This window comes from Balaenoptera acutorostrata, chromosome 4, assembly GCF_949987535.1.
Source record: "Balaenoptera acutorostrata chromosome 4, mBalAcu1.1, whole genome shotgun sequence".
Taxonomy (NCBI): domain Eukaryota; kingdom Metazoa; phylum Chordata; class Mammalia; order Artiodactyla; family Balaenopteridae; genus Balaenoptera; species Balaenoptera acutorostrata.
This window is the reverse complement of record NC_080067.1, coordinates 138,504,305-138,529,470: the sequence shown is the minus strand read 5'-3', so window position 1 is coordinate 138,529,470 and position 25,166 is coordinate 138,504,305. Positions and strand designations below refer to the sequence as shown.

The 25,166-nt window shown below is 42.3% G+C and overlaps 1 protein-coding gene across 5 annotated transcripts in view; it reads left to right on the top strand.

Moving 5' to 3' along the window:
- The window catches only part of TIAM1 (TIAM Rac1 associated GEF 1), a 407,741-nt gene that overhangs the window by 134,876 nt on the left and 247,699 nt on the right, over window positions 1–25,166 (top strand). For 4 of the 5 annotated variants that reach the window (XM_057545316.1, XM_028166880.2, XM_057545319.1 and 1 more), the window contains one exon: window positions 2,376–2,543. The gene's annotated coding sequence lies outside the window, so the exon portion shown is untranslated. Of the gene's footprint in view, window positions 1–2,375; window positions 2,544–2,588; window positions 2,768–25,166 lie in introns of those variants that run through there. The other variant, XM_057545317.1, reaches the window with a different exon arrangement.

The window sequence follows — 25,166 nt, the reverse complement described above, 5'->3', positions numbered from 1 at the left end:
CACCTCCAGATAACATCACATTGGGGATTAGGGCTTCAACATATGAATTTTGGGGGGACACAAACATTCAGTCCATAACAATCCTTCTTTGTGTGTTTATCTTCTCTTGTCTTTGGGACTTCTGCTTGTACACCGTATTAGTGTACTAGGGCTGTCTTAACAAATCACCACCAACTTGGTGGCTTACAACAGAATTTCATTCTCTCATATTTCTGGAGTCCAGAAGTCCAAAATCTAGGTGTTGGCAGAGTCATGCTTCTTCTGAAGGCTCTAGGAACGAATCCTTCCTTGCCTCTTCTTGGCTTCTGGTGGCTTCCGGCAGTCTCTAGCATCCCTCGACTTGTAGCTGCACCAACCAATTTCTGCCTCTGTCTTCACATGACCTTATTCTCTGTGTGTCTCCTCTTCTTTTAATGCCACCAGTCGTTGGCTTTAGGGCTCATTCTAATCCAGTGTGACCTCATCTTAACTTCATTACATCTGCAAAGACCCTACCCTGTTTCCAAATAAGATCACTTTATGGAGTTACGTGGACAGAACCAGGTGGAGGTGAATTTTCAGGGACACCATTTAACTAACTACATAGAAGTTTGAGTTCTGAAGGCAATGCTATGTTGTTGAGAAAAGATTTGAGAAGAACAGATTTGGCTAAAACCACCGTCACCAATAACAGTAACAACAACAAAACAAATCAGGTGGTCACTTCAATTCTAAATTGGTGCAACATTTTGGACAATCTTGCATCCTTTGCTGAGAACCTATGTTGAATTCATTTATCTTCAGAGGCTTCAAGTTGACTTGCATACAGGATGCTGGAAAATTCTTTCACAAATATCCCTTAATAAGCCTTCTTGAAATAGTTGTTTTTCACACTCAATTCCTTGAGATTTTTGGAGCGTCCAGAGCGGGTGTCGGGAAAGTGGGAGGCTCTGGCCCCTGGGTCTGTCCATAGGCAGAGTGGCTGATCTCACTGGCCTGGACCATGCTTTTGGCCCCAAGGAGTTTTTTTCCTTTCAAAGCCTGTTTTCTGTACTATGATGTATTATTATGTGACAAAGTCAAGTGTATGCTTCTAATCCAGTCTAATCCATTTACCACTTTTTCAGGGAGCTCAAACTTTCCTGATAGATATTTTTCCTAAAGTCACCCTTTTAAAAATTGCATAGTAGTTTTTCATAAGGATGTAGCAGACTTGTTTCTTCTGGTTCAACATTTAGTTTTCCACTTTTTGATTTTCTTAGTTGTGGGGCTTATGTATAAATCTTTGCATCTTTTATTATATCTCTAGATTAAAAATTCGAGATGCAGATTTACTGGATCCAAGGGTGTGAACTTTAAATGCGTCTAACGTATTTTACTGCTGACTTCGTGTCCAGAAGGAGTATTTTAAGTGCTGTCATATCAGTGTCTAAATGTGCTCATCTTAGCAGTTCCCTTGCAAGTACTGATGAGGTTTATCTGTTCACGAAGGGTCAAGTTCTTGGGGAAGGTGGCATTTTGCTCGAGGTGGGTCTTCTTTTTTTTTTTTTTTTAAATTTATTTATTTATTTATTTATTTATGGCTGTGTTGGGTCTTCGTTTCTGTGCGAGGGATTTCTCTAGTTGCGGCAAGTGGGGTCCACTCTTCATCGCGGTGCGCGGGCCTCTCACTGTCGCGGCCTCTCTTGTTGCGGAGCACAGGCTCCAGACGCGCAGGCTCAGCAATTGTGGTTCACGGGCCCAGCTGCTCCGCGGCATGTGGGATCTTCCCAGACCAGGGCTCGAACCCATGTCCCCTGCATTGGCAGGCAGATTCTCAACCACTGCGCCACCAGGGAAGCCCCGAGGTGGGTCTTCTTTACTTTAAATACATGTTTAAGATGGCCCCTCACTATACAAAATGTGTCACCACCCTGTTTTTATCACTTTGTTGTTTAATGATGATGCGTCTCTTGCTTACTGGTACCAGTGAATCTTTTCGTTATTTTACATCGCTTCCAAGAAATAAATTTCTCATGCATTCATGGGCACATGCAATAATGATCCCAAGAATAATTCCCCATGCCTGAGTACCATCCAGGTAAGGGGTGCATTCGTGAATGATCTCCCTGAATTCTCATCGTAGAGAGGAGGAAGGGGAGGCCAGAGGTGTTTAGTGACTTGCCCAAGGCCTTGGACGTGGCCAGCGCTGAGCTGGTTTCAGGGTGAGAGTTCCTGGCTGGGAAGCTGTGGGGTATCAGCCGTGTCTGGGGGAGACCGAAGGAGGGACGCAGAGAGCGCGTTGCTTGCACCTTCGGCTGTGACTCAGTGGAGGGACGGGTGGCCTGGGACACAGCTGGGCTTCAAAGCCACCTGAGTGTGTAACACTGACCCCCCTTTCTTTTGTTTGGCTGCAGGAAAAGAAGGGCCAGTGCTAAGAGGCCTCGCCACACAGCTCGCTCTGAAGGGCTGCTCTTTGAGACCGAGTACCGTGCGGAGTCCTGAGCCGTCGGTGCTGGCCGGCTGCCTTTCTTCCCTGGCGGTGTGCGCGTTCTCCATGTTTCCAGGGGAGCTCCCACAACAAGGTCGGTCTTGGTTTCCTTTTCATTTGGAGTGACCTCTCTAACTCCCCGTGTTTAAAGCTGGACTGAGTTCATTGCTCGCCTTTCTGCTGAGAGCTGCCGTGGAGAGGGCCTGAAGGGCTGCAGAAATCTCCCTTTCATCCAGAGTCACGAGCTCTCCTTTGTCAGGGCTGCCGTGGTGCTTCGGGGGACACCCCTGGATGTTCTTAAATCCATGTTGGTAGCAGGTGCGTCGACCCTAACTCAAGATGGCAGCTGTGTGGTCCATGCGTGGATTCTGTGGCGCCTTTTCCAGACTTGGCCCCTCGGCTCTTGCCTTTCCCTTCCGCCATCTGTCCCCAGACAGTAGCCAGGGGACACCTTTTAGGTCAGACACACTGCTCAGAACCTTCCTGTGCTTTTCAGACACCCTCCCTGCCCGTCAGCCTCAAAACCAAAGTGTATACAGTGGTTTCAGGGTCCGGCAGGAGCTACTCCCTCCCCTCCACCTTTCTTCCCTTGCTTCCTTCACTCTGGCTGTGGCTCAGATGTACCAGGCAGACCCCTGCCTCAAAGCCCCCGTCCTGGCTGTTCTCTCTGCCTGGAGCCCTTTTCCCCTGGTAACCACATGGGGTGCCCGCCACACCTTCCGGTGTGGGTTCCATCGTGTCTCCTTTTCAGTGAGACTGTCATCCCAGGTCACCCTGTTGAAAACCACCATGAGTGTATCCTCTGCCTCCCTGACTGTGTAGTTAGAATGCGGCTGAGAGAGTTTGCAGTGTCTGTGGTGCCCATGGGGACTGTAGGTGTGACCAGTCTGCGAAGGTTCTGGAATGCATGCTCCTGTTCTCTGCCTTCCCGATAGCAGGAGAATATCTTGCCTATTACGGCAGAATCCCTATTAGAGACCATGTGTTTCATTCCTGTGACTTGTGGCGATTCAGCTCCAGATCAGGGTCTTTGCTTGGGTCATATTTAATGTTACTTTGACTCACTTCAGAGGCCACTACCAGGTGACCCAAAAATAGTCTCCCAAGTTCTGATAGTGTCGGAAGATCCCTGTAGTTCCAGCCGCGAGACCCTCTCAGGCTAAGTCTGCTTGTAGAATTTAACTGCCTCATTAGTGAGGGATGGTGGTGAGATGCGCATTAAATAAATCCCTGAGTTTATCTTGGCTTAATGGAAAATATCTAGGCCTCGCAGAACAACAGAAGGTTAGTACTCCTTGGTTCAGATAGAATGAGAACATCTCTTTATGAATCCCAGGGGCAGGCTGATAGCTATGAAAGTCCTTACTGCTCTAAGCAGCTGTTTTCAGTGGGTCTGATCAGGTTCCAAGGTGAAGCAGAGGGTGCATTTAGACTCTTTACTCTTTCCCAGTGTTTTAGTTGCATTTACTCATTTCCGATTTTGGTTTGTATCTGTTGATTGTTTACTGTGTGTGAAGCAGCAGAGTTGGCGCTGGGGCTCCTGGGGACGATCACTATCAAGGAGTTTATAATTTGCCAGAGAAGATAGACGTGATGATCAATAATTATAACATAAGCCTTAATCCGTGTCAGAGTGTAAGCACAGTGGGGCAGAGGCCCTGAGCAGGGACTAAAGATCACTTTGTGGGATGCACAGCCCTTGAGGTGGATCCTGCAGGGTGAGTAGAAGGTGAGCAAGTGTTGGGGGGTGAGGGTGTGGGGAGGGCGTGCAGGGCTTGGGGAGCAGCACCAGGGCAGCAGGGCTCAGTGGAGGAGGAGGAGGACTTGTCCTGTGGGGCTGGTGGGTAGGGTTTGTGAGGGCCTGTGTGGAAGGGAGAAGGGAAAGTTCAGTGGGAGTTGTGTTGTGGAGGCCTTTTTAAAGGTAGCACTAAGGAGTTTGAATTGTACCAGCAGAAAATAAAAACCCACGGAGAGTCATTCAGGAGGGGAGAATGACACCTACCATCCGTCTTTTAGAGAAATCCCTCGGGTACCATTGGGAAGGCCGGTTGGCTGGTGGAGGTCTGGATGGAGGCCTGTTAGGAGCTAGGTGAGAGATGAGCTTTACCTGGGTGGTAGCCGAGAGCCAGACACGGAAGAGATGGGTGGAAGAGACGATGTGAAGAAAGCATCCTATTGGGTCATGGCCAGAAACAGAGGCCAATATTCTCTCCAAATCACTCAGGAGCTTAAAGGACCAAATTCCCTTCCTTAGGCAGTAAAATGCAGTCACAGGGCCCTTGAAAGGAAAGCAATATCAAGAAAATGGAGGAGATGCTGAGAATGTTATACCCAGAAGAGGCAGTGGCAATCCCATCATCGCACCATATGATGGAGGAGAGAAGAGTCTTGGTACCAAGAAAAGCAACCCGGGAGCAGGCAAGGTGGTGCATTTTAGTTGCTTTGGTTTCTAGCATCAGTAATTGATCAACCCACGTCCTTGATTCCTGGATTAGAAAACGGAGGGAGAGAAGGGGCACATGCTTCCAGTTTTTACACATGGGTGTGTGGACTTTGAGAGGATATCTTCAGTGGCTATGCTTACAGAAGGTAATTTGTTCACTAACTCAACGGGTTTGCTTAATGGTGACTTAGTTTTCATCTCTGGGAGGAACATGTGCTTCGGTGACTGCCACGAATATTATTCCTGATGTTGTTAATAAGATAATCAGTACTGGAATATTACTATAAATTCTTGCTAACTTTGCTAAAAATTCCCAGCCTTGTGTTAAGAACATTATAAAGGTATCTTAGATGGAACGGGATTCTCTTTCTTTGGGGGCTGAAGGGTAAGAAGACCTTGTAAAACTGAGGCTCTCCCATGTGTTTTGTATCAAGTGCTAATGTCATGTGAGTTAGTTTTACAGGTGGAGGGAGTCGCTCATTGCTGGAAGAATCACAGAGAACATTCCCCATCTCTCAGGGGCTACACCTTTTCTCGTGGCTTCCTGCCTTCATGGACCTGTCTGACCAGCTGACCATGTAGGGCTTTCTCCGGGCCACTTGCAGGAAGGGTCCTCAGAGAAGTTGACTCTTTCAAGTCAGGGCTTGCTTTCTCCTCTCGTGGGCAGTGCATGTCCGCCTGCACATTCCGGGACTCTCTTAGTTTGGTTGATAGATTTGTTTGGACGTGACCTTTCCCAGTTCCTCTTCCCTGGGTTTTTGCCTGCTGAGGAAATGAGCCTCAGATTCCATCCATCTGCACCGGTGGCAACAGAAGAGAGAATTTCTCTTTTCTGTGGTCCAGGTCCAACTGCGCAGACACCTGTCGTTCAGAGGCTCATATTGTTCCGGTTGGTATCCCTTCCTGCTGCAGAGACTTTTTATATCCTAGTTCTGGAAGTCATCAAGTTGGACAAGAGGCAAGGAGGAGGCGGGGGAGGGTCCTCGGCTGACCTGGGATGATTTTATTGATTGCGCTCCAGACTCATAGGAAGAGAGCTGTTTCCCCCACCTCCATCCATCTATAATTGGTCCTGTTAGGAAATGTTTCCCGTTTGTGGTTGATTCATTCTGAGAGCTTCTCATGTCTTTTGGGATTCTTCACTGTTAGATTTGAGAAGAAAGAGGACAACTTCTCTTTTAAGTCTGATGCAAACCATCTGAGCCAAACGTGTACATATGCGGTAGATTTATGTGTTTCTTATGGACATTCAACTGCTCCCCTGGTTGTTAAGGAAATCCATATGAGGAAGGGAGCCTGTACGTTGGTATTCTCAGATTGTGTGTCCTAATGTTACAAAGCAAATGAATCCTGACCATTTTTGAGGCTTGTCAGAGTTTTTTGTCTGCGGCTCTGGAATTTTCTCTCTTGTGCTTTCAGAGTGGCCAAGCCTATGGGCTCCTGGGAGCTTTGCTCTGGAGAGATTGCTGATGTGGGATGAAGTGCAGGGGTGAGGAACCAAATCATAACTCTTCCTTTAGGCCTTTGCCATCTGCCCAATGTCTTGTTTGCAGTCCTCATGAACTTGGAAGAATGCTCCCTGAGCACCACTCCCATCCATCCACCAGGGTCATTGTGCGGATTTCCAGATGTTGAACTTGGGCAGGTGACGTAACCCCAGCTGGTGTTGCAGGGGGACCAGCCAAGTCACGCTCATGACTTTGGGATTCAGTGTCCATCTCATTTAGAGGCAGGAACCCTGTGGAGGGAGATGATGCCTTGTTTGTCTGTTTGCATGTTCTTTGCCTGCACCTTCCCTGAAACTGAGGTCTGGACCTGGTGTCAAGTATAAGCACACGTGATGAGGGGACTAGCCAGCTCTAGACAGTACATTTCATCTGCTTATTTTGAAGAAGCAGGATAATAATCCATTATATAATATCCCTTTCTCAGGGGCACAAAGACAGGGACTTGATGCAAGGGAGAATCATGTAGTCTACCATGAGAAGTGCAGATGAGTGACACAAATTAGTGTATGAGGGGAGATCTTCCCATCTAGACACAGGACTATCTGAGGAAGGAATATTATTATATTGATTATCATCTTCTTTCTTGAAAAGAGCAGATGAAATATATTTTCTAATGCCGCCCAATTCTGCATTCCATACATACGTATTGATACCCAGGAGCTGGCAAACCATAAGCTGCAGGCCAAATCTGACCTGTCACCTGTTTTTGTAAATGAAATTTATTGGAACATGGCCATGCCCATTTGTTTATTTCAGCGGCTGCTTTTGCGCTTTATGTGGCAGAGTTGACGGAATGAATGGGCCCCAAAGCTTGAAAGATTTCCTCCCTGGTTTCTTATAGAAACTTTGCTAATGTTTTTTCTTTATCCACCCTTATCTAGACAGAGAAATTTAGGATGTCCTCCTTTATTTAAAATCTCTAGTTTTTAATATTTGCTGCTTTTTATTATTTTAAATTTAACCCACAGCTCCTCCTTGTTCCTCTTCTCTTAGCTCTTGGATTATTTCAGGAGTTTCGTTTTCAGTGGGATGCTGTTTCCCTCTTGAGGATATTTGGAATTATGTGCTGGGGGGGAAGCTTTTAACATTGGGAGCCAGCACTGATATTGCCGGGGCAGGGAGAGGTTCGACTGAAGGACAGCTCCATCTAAGTGTCCAGGGCACAGTCATTTTGTGAGCTACTTACCTGGTTTTTGTTTTTGTCCCTGGTTTAAAGTTTTTCAGGGGATCTTTGTAACATCTCCCAGTGATGAGATGACCTTCATGTTTTACACTCCTGCTGCTTTCACGCTTTCGTGTAAGTTACCATCAGACACAGGAGACCATCGGGTAACTTATCTGCCTGCCAGTGACAGGGGGAACTCACTATGACTGCTGTCTCTGTCTCTGTTTCTCTTTTTCTCTCTGTCTCTCTTACATACGCACATTCACGGCTGCAACCTCAGTGCTGCCTTCTGTCTCCCCTAAAGACTCTGCTTCAGTCAATTTCCAGGATAGGATGTTCCCCTCATTTCTTTGACTTGTGTAGTGCTGGAGGAAACTTGGATCTCCTATTTCTCTCATAGGAATCATCAGCCTTTGTAAATCCTGCTTAAAAAAAAAAATCTTCTTAGCTCTTCACCCCCCCACTAGTTGGCCCTCTTTGCTTCTGGGACCAGGCTTATAGCTTTCAGCCAAAGGACGCTAGCTGGGCTCCCCGACTGAAGAGGGAGGCCTGGTGGGGGTTAGATGTTTCCTACGGCCCAGAGACAGCAGCAAGGTTCCCAGAGAGATGGAGAAGAGGGGCAGGGGTGTGATTGCAGGAAGGAGGGGGTTAGCAGTGTCCCAAGGGCCTTGGGGCTCAGGGTGGGGTGTGATGGTGGCCCATGGGTGGAGGACCATTGTGCTCGGATCTGAGTAGCACGAAGTCAGTGCAGATTGACAGTGGACCATGGAACCTCTGTCATTCTAGAGAGATGTGGAGCAGGAGCTGGAGTGGAGGTTGCCTGTGAGAGGCAACCCGATTCTGAGACTTCCAGAGAGACCTAAGAAAGGAGAAAGTCTGAGTTTCTGCCATTTGCAAGGAGGGTGACGGACATGGGTGGGTGGAGTAGCTATGTGTTTGAGACATCTGTAGGGCCACCACCCTGGTGAAGCCTAGGGGATGTTTGAGTAACACACGATGGGGTTTCCATGGCCTGAGGCAGTGGTGCTGGAACTTTAGCGTGCATCAGAATCACCCTGAAGCCTTGTTAAACACAAGCTCGCCCCGCCCCTAGGGTTTCTGATTCTGTAGGTTTCCAGTGGGGCCTCAGAAATTTACATTTTTAACAAGTTCCCAGGAGCTGCTGCTGCTGTGGTTCTGGGGACCACACCTGGAGAGCCACTGGCCTAAGTGTAGAAGAGACAGACAGTGAAATCCATTAGTGTCCGCAAAATGGAACTAAACTAAGATATGATTATAAGACGGAAAATAAAGCTGATTGTATCTTAAGAGCAGTCAGTAACTTGGTCCCCATCAGGTGGATCACTGTGTCAGAATTTCTAAGTTCTAGGAAGGGTTAAGCTAGTTTAGCCAAAATGCGATTGAGCAAGAACATGCTAGTAGAGACTTTCATTAAAATCTAATTCCTCTGCATTTGGGGAATTTATTCACTATAAACAGGAAGAGCGTTTCAAAACTGAGTTTTGGCTCTTTGTAATTTTGAATCCTTTTAGCTGACTCAGTAAAGAGAGTCCCTCATTTGAACTTTTCTTTATAAAAGAAGATAATTCAAGGGCTTCGGTGGTTCCCTTCCTTCACTGTCTGGGTTTGTCTTCTCAATATCAGGATGACCATTTGATGTCAGTGGGCCTGAATTTTCAATTGACAAACTCTCATTTCTTCTTTTTTTATTTTTGATTATAACAGATACTTGATATAAGATTTGTACACAAATGTAAAAATAACTAAAATATAAACAAAAACGCTAAACAGTCAGACACATAATAAACAGTGTAGCTGTATGCTTCAAAAATATCCTGAGGGCTTCCCTGGTGGTGCAGTGGTTGAGAATCTGCCTGCCAATGCAGGGGACACGGGTTCGAGCCCTGGTCTGGGAAGATCCCACATGCCGCGGAGCAACTAGGCCCGTGAGCCACAACTACTGAGCCTGTGCGTCTGGAGCTTGTGCTCCGCAACAAGAGAGGCCACGATAGTGAGAGGCCCACGCACCGCGATGAAGAGTGGCCCCCGCTTGCTGCAATTAGAGAAAGCCCTTGCACAGAAATGAAGACCCAACACAGCCAAAAATAAAAATGAATAAATAAATAAATAATAAAAATAAAGGAATTCCTTAAAAAAAAAAATATATCCTGAATGTGCTGGATTGATCTGGAATAAACTCTAGGTCTTTTTTTTTTTTTTTTCCTGAGCTGAAGATTATTTATTGGGAATTCAGAAAAATTGCATCCTTCACATGACCCACAGTTACATTTCCTTTGTACTTCAATTAGGTTCACCGTGCTGCAAGTTTTCTGTATAATCTTGGAAATGCACCTAATACACATTTTGGCTAAGTACCAAATGTTAAAATCAGTTTTCAGTAGAAGCAAATACTGCAGCTGAATATCACCATTAAAATATGAAATCTGGGGACTTCCCTGGTGGTCCAGTGATAAAGAATCCGCCTTCCAATGCAGGGGACGCGGGTTCGATCCCAGGTCGGGGAACTAAGATCCCACATGCCACCGGGCAGCTAAGCCTGCACGCCGCAACTACAGAGCCCACGCACCTTGGAGCCCGTGTGCCACAACTAGAGAGAGAGAACGCCCATGCCACAACTAGAGAGAAGCCCGTGTGCTCCAACGAAGAGCCCACGTGCCGCAACTAACACTGGGCACAGCCAAAAATTAAAATAAATAAATAAATAAAATGTTAAAAGAAGAAAAGCCTTTGCTTTAAAAAAAAATATGAAATCTAAGCCTCAAGATTACATAAAAGATTTATCAAAAATTTTTAAATTAACAGTTACTAAAAATTATAATTATTTTGTTAAAGTTTGGCATACTGTAAGATAGTAATTATTTAGTGCTCTCATCTGCTCAGTTAGCACTACTAAAATGATCCTCACTTTCAGTGGAAACTCTAGGTCTTTAAAAGAACTGATGTCTGTGCCCTAAGTTAGGATTTACTTTCTATAAGGGGAAGATACATCAAAACTGCCAGGAGCCTTTTCAATGCAAAAGTGCAGCTTTCAGAAGATCTCTTAATTCCTTCTCTGTTCACATTAGGTGGATCTGTCACTCATCGAGTCCTTATAAACCCTTATGAGAATTAATTTGAGTCAAGTGACTCACCTGAGAAGGACGGTATTGAAAATCTTGACCTTGGACTTGGAGCCTGCTTCCTGGTGGCTCGAGCCATTGACTTTCAGTTTTACCCCGGGTATCCGTTTGGTCCTGCCTCAGCACCAGTGGTAGCAACAGGGCTTGGGGCTGAATAACACTCTGGGTCCTTCCGAGCTATATTTATTTACACATTGTTGGGATTTTGGCCAAGGCTCTTGGTCTTCTGCATGTGTGGGTCTTACCATCTGTGAACCCCATTGATGGTGTGTAAATTAATAAAGAGCTCTGTGAGTCCACTTTTGGGGTGCCAAGAAGAATCATAATAAATAATATGAAACAGCTCCAGGGATTTTAGCATCTTTACAATTTTGGCTTCACACACTTAGGGATTTGGAGTCGTTTTTTTTTTACAAAACTGGCTTGAAAATCATGCATCGGGCTTCTTTTGTGTGATTGGCAGCATTTCAGAAACCACGAAGATCCTTGCTTCTCAGAATTGTTTCGTGCGAACCCTGTCTGTATGGGTCAAAACTCTGCCCCATATAAGGCCTTCCTTTACTGGGAATCCCTCTCTCCATCCCAGGGATGTCGGTGGCGGGTGACCATGAACATATCCTCTGTGGAAGAGGGCCAAGTAGGAAAAAGAATGGCGTGGCCAGTAGTTTCAGTGTTATTGGGGTGGCTGGTATGTTTTAATAGAATTATCTGCAGGACTTGAAAAACCTGTCTGATGGCCCAGGCTTCGTGAGAGACTGTGCACTATTTGGGGGAATTTGTTGATTTTAAGGTGAAAGGTAGACAAGGGAGGGGCAGGGCGGTACATACCACTGTGACTTTCACAAGTCTGCCCTGTTGAGGTTTATCCAAACCTTTAGATTTCTCAATCTTAGGCCTTCACCATCTGTGACTCACAGGTTCTGTGAGTGCAATACTCAGTCTAGAAGCTAAGAAAGGTGTTTCTTTGGGCTTGGGGACACCCGCATGGTCTCATCCTTCTACGTCCCCATACTTGGTAATATACGATTCTTCCAGAATAAAAGCTGCACTTTCTTTTATCTTAGATTCATAAAGTTTGGGACCTAGGCGCTCAATAAAAAGTTATTGGAACCACCACAACAATTATAATAGTAGACAACCCTGTAAGGGTGCTTGCTATATGGCAGACACTGTTCTGAACCCTTGACACGTATTAACTTACTGAAATACTCATGAGAATCTTGTGTGGCAGGATCCTAATCCTATCATTATCTCCGTTTTCCAGATGGAAACTGCCACAGAAAACTTAAGTAACCTGCCCGAAGTTATTTGGGTAGTAAATGGTGGTATACGCACCCAGGGAGATGCTACCGGGATTTGATTCCTCCATCATCCAATTCTTTGTTCTTAATCATTGCGCTGCAGACCCAGTACTAAAGTTCTCCCAAATCTAATAGATTATAGAGATGCCTGGATTTTGTCTTGGAAACTGCTCAAGAACGCCAATATCAGAGGCTATAAAATTTTCTTGAAAGATGGTGTAAGTCTTAAGCCAGGGAGCTCAATTTGTGTTACCTGACACTTTGAGCTGGGCTAGGGGTGGAGAATGAACTACATAAATAACTGCTAAGGTGCTGATCTCCAGGGGGGCTTGCATGTCTGGGTACCTTTGAGAAGAGTTTAGGATGACAGTTTCTTAGACTGCTTCTTGTGTGTTGAATTCCATTGGAGCCAGTTCTTTAGACTTTTAGAGCCAAACTGGTTGAAGTTCATTCAGGTTAAGTCTTGGGAGGAGGTGAGTTTTGTGGGTGAGAGATTCTGCTGGTTTTGCTTTTCTGAATCATCTTTAATTGTCCCTCTGTTTTGTGTGTGTGTGTGTGTGTGTGTGAGAGAGAGAGTGTGTGTTGGGGACACTGGGCTAGGGACGGGGTATTAGTGGCACAGCAAAGCGAGGAGTTCAGTAGGGAACTGGTCCATGGCGAGATTAGGCTGAGGAAGTTAACTTTCTTGGACTCCTCGAAGAGAATGTAAACTCGGTGGGAATGCCCCTTGCTGGCTGCCACTCCCAGGACTGGGGTGGTGTGTTCTCCGCATTGTATCTGCAAGTTTTGAGGCTTAAAGCAAAGTATTAGAATCTAGGAGGAAAAGGGAACTGCTTAGATGGGCAAAGCCCTGCAAAACTAGCTATAAATGTGATAAATGGCTTTTCTTTTTAACCTATGTAGTTGTAGACTCACAAGAAGTTGAAAAATAATACAGAGTGGTCCTATGTACCCATCACCCAGTGGTGACATCTTGCTTAACTATAGTGCATTATCAAAACCAGGAAATTGGTATTGGCACAATACAATTAACAAAACTACAGATCATACTGGCATTTCACCAGTTTTTACATGTACTTGTTTTTTGTTGTTATTGTTGTTGGGAGTTAGTGTATATAATTCGATCAGTGTTTCTTTTTTTTGTTTTGTTTTCATTTTGATATGTTTTATTTAACCTAATACAACCAAAGTATCAATATTATTATTTCAACATGTAAGCAATATAGAAATTATTAATGAGGTATTTTACCGTCTTTTTTTTTTGTACTGAATCTTTGATGATTTTATTTATCTTTTTATTTATTTATTATTTTTAAAACATCTTTATTGGAGTATAATTGCTTTACAATGGTGTGTTAGTTTCTGCTTTATAACAAAGTGAATCAGCTATACACATACATATGTCCCCATATCTCTTCCCTCTTGCGTCTCCCTCCCTCATGATCAGTGTTTCTTGATATGCAGGAGAACCTCTGACTAAGGCTGTAATAAATATTTTGCAGACACATGATTTTTAGTTTAACGCTGTTTGCCTAAATGTTGAATGGAATGTGAATTCCAGCAGCCGATTTATGGAATAAAAACCAAGCCATTTGGTCATTTATATTTATGGTCTTGAACTCTTTGGGGGATATTATCTTCATTTTTGTTGCCTTACAGAGGGAGGATATTTTCTAGAGATAAAGGGTAATTCAAGGTCGTTGTGTCATATTAAGAACTCTTGGAGGGAATGATAAACAGATGTTGTTATCCCTGGAAGAGGAGAGGTAGACTTTGATTAATCAGATAAAAGGTACAGACTGATGGGATGCAAAGATCATGGATGCAATTTCATGATAACTGTTAGAGTGGATTTACTTTCCAAATGACAGCCCTGGATGAGGTTGGGCTAACTGTCGGCTGCCTGGCTGAATGTGATTAATTGCTTCTGCCTCCGCGATCCCATCACGCTTTGCTGAGACTTCCAATTAGCCTCTGTCACTACCTGCCCTGGATCTGAGCTGTTTGTCGGGGGGCCTGTCTTCTCAGCTAGGCTAGGAATTCTTTGAGGGTAGGGACTGTCTAATACACGTTTTGACGTTTCTCTTCCTTCCAGGATCAAGCTTAGAGCACAAGGGCTCTCTGTTCTTCTGCCTCTAGCCATTTCCAGACTGTTCCTTATTCTAGCCTCACTTCTTTACATATTTAACCAGGCATCTGTTTGCACGTTATGTATATTTGAAACCCATAAGGCTTAATCCTTGATAGATTATTGTGTCACTTGGGACCATCATGAGTCAGGCTGGCTTTGATTCTATTGGAACAGCATTAAAATGGCTTGAGAGCCTGGTTGATTTTCTTCTTCAAAAAAGCAGTGGAAAGTTCTTGTTTGTTTTTTTCCCTATAGTATAAAGATTTTTGAAAAAGTATATTCATCTTGTATACTTAACTGTTAACACCTGGGAAAATTATTTAAAATTCTTCTGACTCACGGCTGCCTTTTGGGGTTGGTCTTTTCAGGGAGGTTGCAGTGGTCTGTGATTGTGACTTCTTCAAGGCTGTGGTGCCTTGTCTTCCTTGAGACCTAAGGAGAATAAGGTTTTCAATCACCTTCTCTAATAGGGTAGTAACAGGGAGGTGAAATAATGTGTCTTGGGGATCATTTGGTTATAATGAAATGGAAAGACGTTCTCAAATAAACTCATATAAACATGGTGTTACTGAAGAGATATGAGAATATGCCATGGGTAGTCAAGGAAGGTAGTAGAAGAATCAGAAAGGGATGCCAGTCTCACATTTTTCAGAGGCCCATGTAGTCTGTAGTTTTTGCTTTTCTCTATGAGGCTCTGCTGTTCTCTTGCCTCTACTAGCAGACTGGCTTCCTTGCTTGATCTGGTTTCTCAGGTTTACTGCTCCAAATGGCTTTGACTTGGTACAATGTTGCTCTAGTCCAGTACTACACAGGCTTTCCTTTAATGTCTTGGTCTCCCAGTGTCTCAATTCCAAATTTTTAAGTGAGAGTCTGTTTGGCCTATAAGGAGTCATGTATCCATCTCTGGTCTACCCAGCTGTTGCTGGGATGCAGGGGTCATACGTGCTTCGGGTGGTCCCAGACAGGTCCAGGCAGGCTCTCTAGAAGGCGGAGTTGGTGGGAGACAATGATTGGCATGGCCGCCATATCCCAATCAAGGAACAATTCACCATTGTTCCTGTTTGGCTCTCGGTTACGTTAAGAAAGTAGGGCCCATTCCTTTTTGGCCTTGTCTCAGCCTCCAGCTTTTTCCAGTTGGAATTTCAGGTCTAGACAGTAGACTGAGGAAAAGGTACAGAAGTGCTAGTTTGCCTGTAGGTAATGAAGAGTTGGTTACTAACACTAATTAAAACCAGGGGTGGTTGGATACTTGACCAGTCAATATTTAATTTAAGAAATATTTTAATGCATGCCTTTGAATGAAATGAATGCATTTGAATTTCTTTCTATATGCACTTGTTTACTTTTTGAGTTCTTAAGTTAGACCTAAAAAAAATTCATACTGATTGTTCAGAGATTCCAGTTTTATTGCCAAGAACTTCTGTTGTGTGTTGAAGTCTTTGGATGACAAGGGTACAGTGACAGAATGGCAAGAAGAAGAAGAAAGGTGGGTAAAGACCTGAAGGTCTCATTTCCCCACGAACTAGCTGTATCACCTTGGTAACTTAGTTCTTTGAAGCTCAGTTTCTTTATCTGTAAAATGGGGTAAGAAAAGCATCCATCTTATAATGTTGTTCAGAGGATTTAATCAGACAACATATTGAATAATATATTATTTAATATATCGTCTCATTGAACTTTATTTCATCAAATTTTATGTCATATTTACACTGAATTACATTGAATTTTGTATCATCAAATATATTATTATATTATTTGAAAGGAACTTTTTAGGCACTCAGGATATATGAGTGAAATTCGCTAAGATCTTGCCCTCCTGGAGCTTATATTTTAGTATATGCTGTCACTCCTCTAATTTATAAATCAAAAAAGAGTGGTTTCCTTACCTTTTTTCCAATTCTATAAAAAGTTAGAATTTTCTAATTCTTATAATAGTAAGACCATGTAGCAGACAGGTAGACTTATTTGTCTTTTGAGAACCAGGGTATGTGAATGTATATGTATGCAAGAACATGATCAAGAGCCATTAAAAATCCATGAAATGTCCACATGCTTTGAAAAAGGTCTCTTTTTCAAGGAAAAAGTTAAATGAGCTTTATTTGAGTTAAGGGAATAAATAAAATTTGTGAGAGACATTTATGAGCAGATATCTAGTCTTTGATGACCCAGGGAAAGACATTCCTATTTGTGCAGGGAGTAACTCACTTTGCTTTTATGAAATCAAAGTTAAACATCTTAATGGGTTTTAATAATCCTAAATGTCATATTGAATTTAAGTTTGGACAATTTCAGATAACACCTCTTTTTAATTGCTATGGTTTACTCATCTCTTGGGCTTTAGCATATTCTCAAGACATAAAATCCTACATTTTTTAAACTTTCATATTTTGCAACCTTTGTTATGAGAAATAGAAACTTTTGGAGGCAGGCTGATTTAGATGGAAGGAAATATTTTCTTCCCCCCAGTGGATCCAAACAAGTCATTCTGCCTGCCAAAGGAAGCAATTTCCTTTCTTTGCCTTGGGATTGGAAGCAATAATGTATTGGATACAATGATTTAATCTAGTTGACCTAAACTTTAATTTATTCTTTGTTTAGCATTTATAGATTGTTATATAGCCTAAAGCCACTGCAGTTTGAAATGGTACAAAGAATCTAAGGATATGCTGGTTGAAATTTTACAGACAGAACTTAATCTAAGCCAGTATAAAAAATAATTTCATCGCTTTATAGACGAGTCGTATATGTGGGCGTATCAATGTCATGTCTAAAATGTTAAAGGTCTATGATAATAAAAGTACTTTTTATCACACGTAGTTAGTATTAATGAGGAAAGCAACCAATTCCATCTTGTGGAATTAACTTTGGCTTTGCTAGTTCTTTGTAGTTTCTGGCAGAGTGTCTTTAATTGTTGGAGAAGAGACAGAGCTTGGTGACAAGAGATGCCAATGTTTACATTTCTTTTTTCTTCATCAGTGACACAGGGCAAGTGATCAGCTCCATATTTTCATGTCACACTAAATAATTTCCCCAAATGGTCAAGGCCCTGGTTATTGTAATTGGCATAATTTTTCTCCTTCACTGAGGGAACACCAAGTAATCTTCAGACCCAGCAACAATGCATGTTGCTTTGAGGATGCCTCAGCAAGCATTTAGCGATGATGACACTTCCACCACTTACCCATGTGTCTGGCCACATGCTTAGGTTTTTGGATGTAAGGGAGAATAGAAAAGATGTGGGCTCCTTCCCAGGGCTACGTTCGTTTTCGTTTTTTAGTGGATTAAAATTATGTGGTGGTTTATTTAAAAGAATCTGCACACTTCTGTCTGTAACGTAAACCATTACCCTTGTGTGGGAAAGCGGCCAGGTCTCCCTCAGGCCCACCTCCTCCATAGTTACTCATTCAGAAGGACAGCATAAAAAGTAAGATTGTTTCAAAAATTTCTAGGCCTTCGTGAAAACAGGTGCTTCCTTTGTGGGTTCAAATTAGTGAATGTATGCCGTCATTTCAACCCAATTTTAACCCTGGTTCTAAAGAACAAAGACATTTTCTTTGCCCTGAAGATTGACATTTGCTTGCAAAGATTGGGCACTTCCTGTGACCCTAGGTCCAATTCTGCCTCATTGTGGGGGGGGGGGGATGTGTGTTGTGGAAGGGAAGGCGGGACATTGGTGCCTGGTCTTCCACTGCAGTGGGAGGGGCTCAGAGTCTGTGCATATCTGCACAGAGGCAAGCTGTAGCTTGCTTAGATATTTATCAGGAACTTTCTGGTGCATTTACTCCATAAGTTAGCAGTGAAAAAGACTGCTGTCCCTTTGTTCCCAGTCAGTTGTCAGTGTTGAAACCTGTTGCCTCTGCCCCTTCTGATCTGCCTCTCCCGTCCTTTTTTCTACATTTCTTTCACTTTCCCTGCCAGAAAGCAGCCCCGGCATCTTCACATTCTGACTTCTGGAGTGGAATGAAAGAGTTTCTTTCTGTAGAGAGAGATTTTGTTTTATACAGAGCTGCCTTTGATGGGTCAGACTTCCCTCAAAAGATTTAGAACGTGAAGTGTTGGCATCCAGCCATGGAGGACAGTCATAAATTGTAACTTGAACGAGGTTTCATCAGGTCTTGGTCCTGTCGTCTCATTGCTGGCAGGGGATGTTGGACATTCTGTGAAACCAAGAGCTGCTTTGGTCAATGTGACTGTAATACTTTAGAGACACCGTGTTGAGATCTATAGTATGAGTTTAAGGTACTCAGGCAGTTAACATGATGTTCTGAAGAGTAGGAATAATGATTCCAAACTGATGCTAAGGAATGCTTTTAATTTATACATAGCTATAGCTTTACAAGTGGCAAGATGTCTTGCCAACCTTTCCTTGTCTAAATTTTGACAAAGAGAATAGGTGATATGATTTCTGGTTCATTTTAGAGAAAATGAGAATGAACTTTCTGGGCAATTTTTAAATTTCTGGTTGAAAAAAAAGGCAACCTGAAGCAAATCTGATGAAATGTAATATGCTTATTTCAGGTGGCAGGTATAAAGATGTTTATATATTGATCTCTACTTTTCTTATTTTTTTCAAAAGAAAGAAAAAAAGTGGGAGGAAAAGGGAAGAGAGAAAGGAAGCAAAAAAGCAAATGAAAGCATGGACCCTTAACAATGCTTTAAAAAATTATTTTTATTTTTTATTGAAGTATGGTTGACATACAATGTTACATAAGTTACAGGTGTACACTATACTGATTCACAATTTTTAAAGTTTATACTCCATTTACAATTATTGTAAAATGTTAGCTATATTCCCTGTGTTGTACAGTACATCCTTGTAGCTTATTTTATACATAATAGTTTGTACCTCCTAATTCCCTACGCTTATATTGCCTCTCACCCCCTTCCCTCTCCCCACTGGTAACCACTTGTTCTCTCTATCTGTGTGTCTGTTTCTTTTTCGTTATATTTGCTAGTTTGTATTTTTTTAGATTCCACATATAAGTGATATCATATAGTATTTGTCTTTGTCTGATTTATTTTACTTACCATAACACCCTCCAAGTCCACCCATGTTGTTGCAAATGGCAAGATTTTATTCTTTTTTAGGGCTGAGTAATATTCCATTGTATATATGTACCACATCTTCTTAGTCCATTTATTTGTTGATGGACACTTAGGTTGCTTCCATATCTTGGCTACTGTAAGTAATGCTGCTCTGAACATTGGGGTGCATGTATCTTTTTGAATTAGTGTTTTTGTTTTTTTCAGGCATATACGCAGGAATGGAATTGCTGGGTCATGTGGTAGTTTTATTTTTAGTTTTTTGAGAAACCTCCATACTGTTTTCTATGGTGGTTGCACCAATTTACATTCCCATCAACAGTGTATGAGGATTTCCCTTTTCTCCACGTCCTCTTAATAGTGCTTTCTGGTGCAAAAAGACCTGAGTAACTCCCATTTACCAGTGCAACAAAAAGAATAAGGTACTTAGTAATAAATCTACCTAAGGAGACAAAAAACCTGTATGCAGAAAACTGTAAGACACTGCTGAAAGAAATTAAAGATGATACAAACAGATGGAGAGATATACCATGTTCTTGGATTGGAAGAATCAACATTGTGAAAATGACTATACTACTCAAGGCAATCTACAGATTCAATGCAATCCCTATCAAACTACCAATGGCATTTTTCACAGAACTAGATAAAAAAATTTCACAATTTGTATGGAAACACAAAAGACCCCGAATAGCCAAAGCAATCTTGAGAAAGAAAAACAGAGCTGGAGGAATCAGGCTCCCTGACTTCAGACTATACTACAAAGCTACAGTAATCAAGACAGTATGGTACTGGCACAAAAACAGAAATATACATCAATGGAACAGGATAGAAAGCCCAGAGATAAACCCACGCACACATGGTCACATTATCTTTGATAAAGAAGGCAAGAATATACAATGGAGAATGGACAGCCTCTTCAATAAGTGGTGCTGGGAAAACTGGACAGCTACATGTAAAAGAATGAAATTAGAACACTCCCTAACACCATACACAAAAATAAACTCAAAATGGATTAAAGACCTAAATGTAACGCCAGACACTAAAAACTCTTAGAAGAAAACATAGGCAGAACACTCTATGACATAAATCACAGCAAGATCCTTTTTGACCCACCTCGTACAGAAGTGGAAATAAAAACAAAAATGAACAAATGGGACCTAATGAAACTTAAAACCTTTTGCACAGCAAAGGCAACCATAAACAAGACGAAAAGACAACCTTCAGAATGGGAGAAAATATTTGCAAATGAAGCAATTGACAAAGGATTAATCTCCAAAATATACAAGCAGCTCATGCAGCTCAATATCAAAAAAACAAACAACCCAATCCAAAAATGGGCAGAAGACGTAAAAAGACATTTCTCCAAAGAAGACATACAGATTGCCAACAAACACATGAAAGGATGCTCAACATCACTAATCATTAGAGAAATGCAAATCAAAACTACAATGAGGTATCACCTCACACCGGTCAGAATGGCTATCATCAAAAAATCTACAAGCAATAAATGCTGGAGAGGGTGTGGAGAAAAGGGAACCCTCTTGCACTGTTGGTGGGAATGTAAATTGATACAGCCACTATGGAGAACAGTATGGAGTTTCCTTAAAAAACTAAAAGTAGAACTACCATATGACCCAGCAATCCCACAACTGGGCATATACCCTGAGAAAACCATAATTCAAAAAGAGTCATGTACCACAATGTTCATTGCAGCTCTATTTACAATAGTCAGGACATGGAAGCAACCTAAGTGTCCATCGACAGATGAATGGATAAAGAAAATGTGGCACATATATACAATGGAATATTACTCAGCCATAAAAAGAAACGAAATTGAGTTATTTGTAGTGAGGTGGATGGACCTAGAGTCTGTCATACAGAGTGAAGTAAGTCAGAAAGAGAAAAATAAATACCGTGTGCTAACACATATATACGGAATCTTTAAAAAAAATGGTTCTGAAGAACCTAGGGACAGGACAGGAAAAAAGATGCAGACATAGAGAATGGACTTGAGGACACGGGGAGGGGGAAAGGTAAGCTGGGACGAAGTGAGAGAGTGGCATGGACTTATATATACTATGAAATGTAAAATAGATAGCTAGTGGGAGGCAGCTGCATAGCACAGGGAGATCAGCTTGGTGCTTTGTGTCCACCTAGAGGGGTGGGATAGGGAGGGTGGGAGGGAGAAGCAAGAGGGAGGAGATATGGGGATATATGTATATGTATAGCTGATTCACTTTGTTATAAAGCAGAAACTAACACACCATTGTAAAGCAATTATACTCCAATAAAGATGTTAAAAAAAAAAAAAGACCTGTGTAAGAACTTGGTCCTGTCTCTGTGGCTTTGGCCAAGCCAACTTCCCTACCTCAGTTTTTGTCATATTAAACTGACATTTATAAAAAAGCATGATAGTCCTTTTTTAAGAGATAATATCTCTTCAGAGCCAAACACACTGCTTAGTGCATAAAAGATACCTCAGCAATCTTAGTTTCCATTCATTACTTTTTCGATGTAGCATCACAGATCTTTAGCTGAATTCAACGTAGACTCTTATGTGCCTTGTCTTCATATTGGTCTTGCTAAAATGTTGTTCCCTTAGGTGAAGTGGACAGAAGAGGTTACTTTTCCCCCCTTAGCTTAATCAGACTTATTAAGGACCAACTCTGAAGCAGATACAGTGGAAATGAGATGAACCGAATCTCTGCTTCCATGGAGCTGACATTCCAGGGGGAGACAGTAGAAAACAAGTTTCAGGTGGCGAAAGTGAGATGAAAGAGGATAGGCACTGAGGGATGGGGGTATCTATTTTAGACGGGGGAGGGGTGGCTGGGAGTACTTCTCAGAGGAGGTGTCATCTTGAGATCTGTACGGACGGAGGGAACAAGCCTTGTAGAAATCTTGGGAAAGAACATTCAGGCAGAGGGAATTGGGCATGGGTTGAAGAACTGTAAGAGCTTGTGTAGAAAGGCAGAAGAATAGGGAGTGAGGCCACAGCCCAAATCACCTGCAGGAGCTTCTTGCTTGGGTTTTATTTGCATGAGATAGGAAGCGACATACTTGAACCCCAAAACTGGCCGCTTTCCTCCTCTAAAGAGACTTTGTTAGATGTGTTTTGCAGAGAAGATGGAAAATAATAGTGTATCTGTTACTTTGATTACAATTCCCATCATATAATAATTAACTGCTAGCTGTAATTATAGGACTTCCTCTAATTTAGTTTAGCACCTTGGGGACCTCTATTAGCCTGTATCCCAATCAATTTTGCAGCCGTTGAGGGGGAAAATGCATATTGCTGATGAATTTTAACTCTAGCGGGGAGAATAATCCATCTATTTGTACTCGGCTAGACTGTCTTAATTTCTTTCAGTTTATAAGGCTCCCCCAACTCTGCCCAGGCCCTCTTTTCTGGCTTGCTGATGTAGTCATGTGGCGTGTTGTTTTCCTAATTAGGACATCCTGTCATAGAAAGCTGTTAATGAATTCCACGCGTCCTGCATCCTTTTGGTAACCTCTTTTGGTAACCTCTCAAATGCAGATAACAAAATTTTTCAGCTGACAGCCAAAGGAACATGTGTCCCCTCCCCAAGATAGATGTGTTAGTCAATATTTATTCTCATGTCTAGCACCTTTTACTACCCTCTTATCCTCTAGGTAAGTTCATTTATGTGGAGAAATGTAATCACATCTGTTTTCTCAGTTGGGTTGGACAATAAGTTCTCCTGTCCTAGAAAATACAGTGAAGGTTCTCCTCTTTGTCTCTTGGGCATATGGGGTGACTTGCTGTGTTTAGATAACCCTGGCCTGTCTCTGCTGCTCTTGTGAAAGCCCTTCTGACTGTCACATCACCTCAGAGGCGCTCTCCCCAGCGGGTGGCTTCGCTTTGGAGGTGAGCGGTGATCTGTGTTGGGCTATTTGTTACTTCACTAGAAACAGCCCCTTGAGAAGCAGGGCCGTCTCCAGACGGCTCAGTCTTATTAGTTTTGAAATAAGGTCTGTAGCTTGTTGGTATGCACTAGGATCGCTCCACACTGTAGAAGAAACCAAGACTTACCAGCAAGGACCTGGAGGGAATGGTTGCCCAGTGCTGGCTGCAGGGTCATCATTAATGTGAGCCCTGAATCAACTCATGTGTTCTGACTAGCCCGTGTGTGTGTGTGTGTGTGTGTGTGTGGTGTGTGTAAAAATGAGTAGAATTATTTTTTATAGTTGTTTTGGGTTCACAGCAAAACTGAGCAGAAAGCACACAGAGTTCCCGCACACCTCTTGCCCCTCCCCCCTGCCCCGACCCCCAGCCTCTCATCTTCAAACCACCCCCCCGCCCCCGCCCACAGAGTGGGTCAGTTGTTAGAATCTGTGAACCTGTATCAACACGTCATTATCACCCAGAGTCCATAGTTACATTAGGGTTCACTCTTTGTGTTGTGCATTCTGTGAGTTTTGACAAATGCATAATGATCTGTATCCAGCATTATAGTATCCTATAGAAGAGTTTCACTGCCCTGAAAATCATCTGTGCTCCACCTGATTATCCCTCCCTCTTCCCTAATCCCTGGCAACCACTGATCTTTTTATTATCTCTGCAGTTTTGCCTTTTCCAGAATGTCATGTAATTGGAATCATGCAGTATGTAGCCTTTTCAGATTGTCTTCTTTCACTTAGTAATACGCATTTAAGGCTCTTCCATGTCTTTTTGTGGTTTGATAGCTCATTTCTTTTTAGTGCTGAGTAATATTCTGTTGTATGGCCTACCCTAGTTTGTTTATCCAGTTACAGACCGAAGAATGTCTTGGTTGCTTCCAGGTTTTGGCAATTATGAATAAAGATGCTATAAACATTTGTGTGCAGATTTTTGTGTGGATATAATATATATGTATATTTATATTATATACATATTTAAGGAAGTTTTATTTTTTCTGATTATGAAAAAATATGTACTCAATTGTATAAATTTGAAAAATGTAAAAAAAGAAAAATTTTAAAATTCAGTACAAGTCTATTAATTTAATATAATAAAACACATGAAATTGGAGCTGTCTTGGAAAATGTAGGACATATGGTAATTATATCCTATAATAGTAGTAAATACAGGAAAGATTTAGGGGCATTCTAAATGCTGGTTCTGTTTCCATGAAAACTGCTTCTTAAGTGACGTTTTATGGTAATCAACATTCAAACAAAGACTGTCAGCTTTGCAAAATAGCTAACTTAGAAGTCCCTTGAACAACTGACCTCCAAGGAGGTACTGAAATTCTTCCCTTAAAAAATCCAAATATATTTTAGCCGTGACCCTTAGTGCCGGTGGAGGGGAATCATTCATGTGGAGTCTGGGGGATCAGAGGCATGTGTATTTTATAATGCCTGATGTGACTGCTTGGGTTGTAGGAGCGTTTGTTATCTCCTGGACGTCTTCTGACGGAGAGGTGGAGGATGCAGCTGGGGGGATGGGGGCGCATGGAGTAGCAGTGCCTGAAGAGCAACCCCAGAAGTGGACATAAGTTGACCCAGGCATCCTGTTGCTTTTCATTATTCTTTTTTTTTTTTAAAAGAATATTCATAAGCTTCTTGTGAATTTTTTAAAAAATTTATTTTATTGAAGTATAGTTGATTTGCAATGTTGTGTTAGTTTCTGTTAGACAGCAAAGTGATTCAGTTATATATATATATATATACATATAAACATACATACATATATATGTATATATAAAATAGTTTGCATCTGCTAATCCCAAACTCCCAATCCATCCCCGCCCCCTAGCCACACCCCCCAACTCCCAACCACAGATCTGTTCTCTACGTCTGTGAGTCTGTTTCTGTTTTGTAGATTTGTGTCATATTTTAGATTCCACATATAAGTGATATCACGTGGTATTTGTCTTTCTCTGACTTACTTCACTTAGTATGACAGTCTCTAGGTCCGTCCATGTTGTTGCAAATGACATCATCTCATTCTTTTTTATGGCTGAGTAATATTCCATTGTGTTTG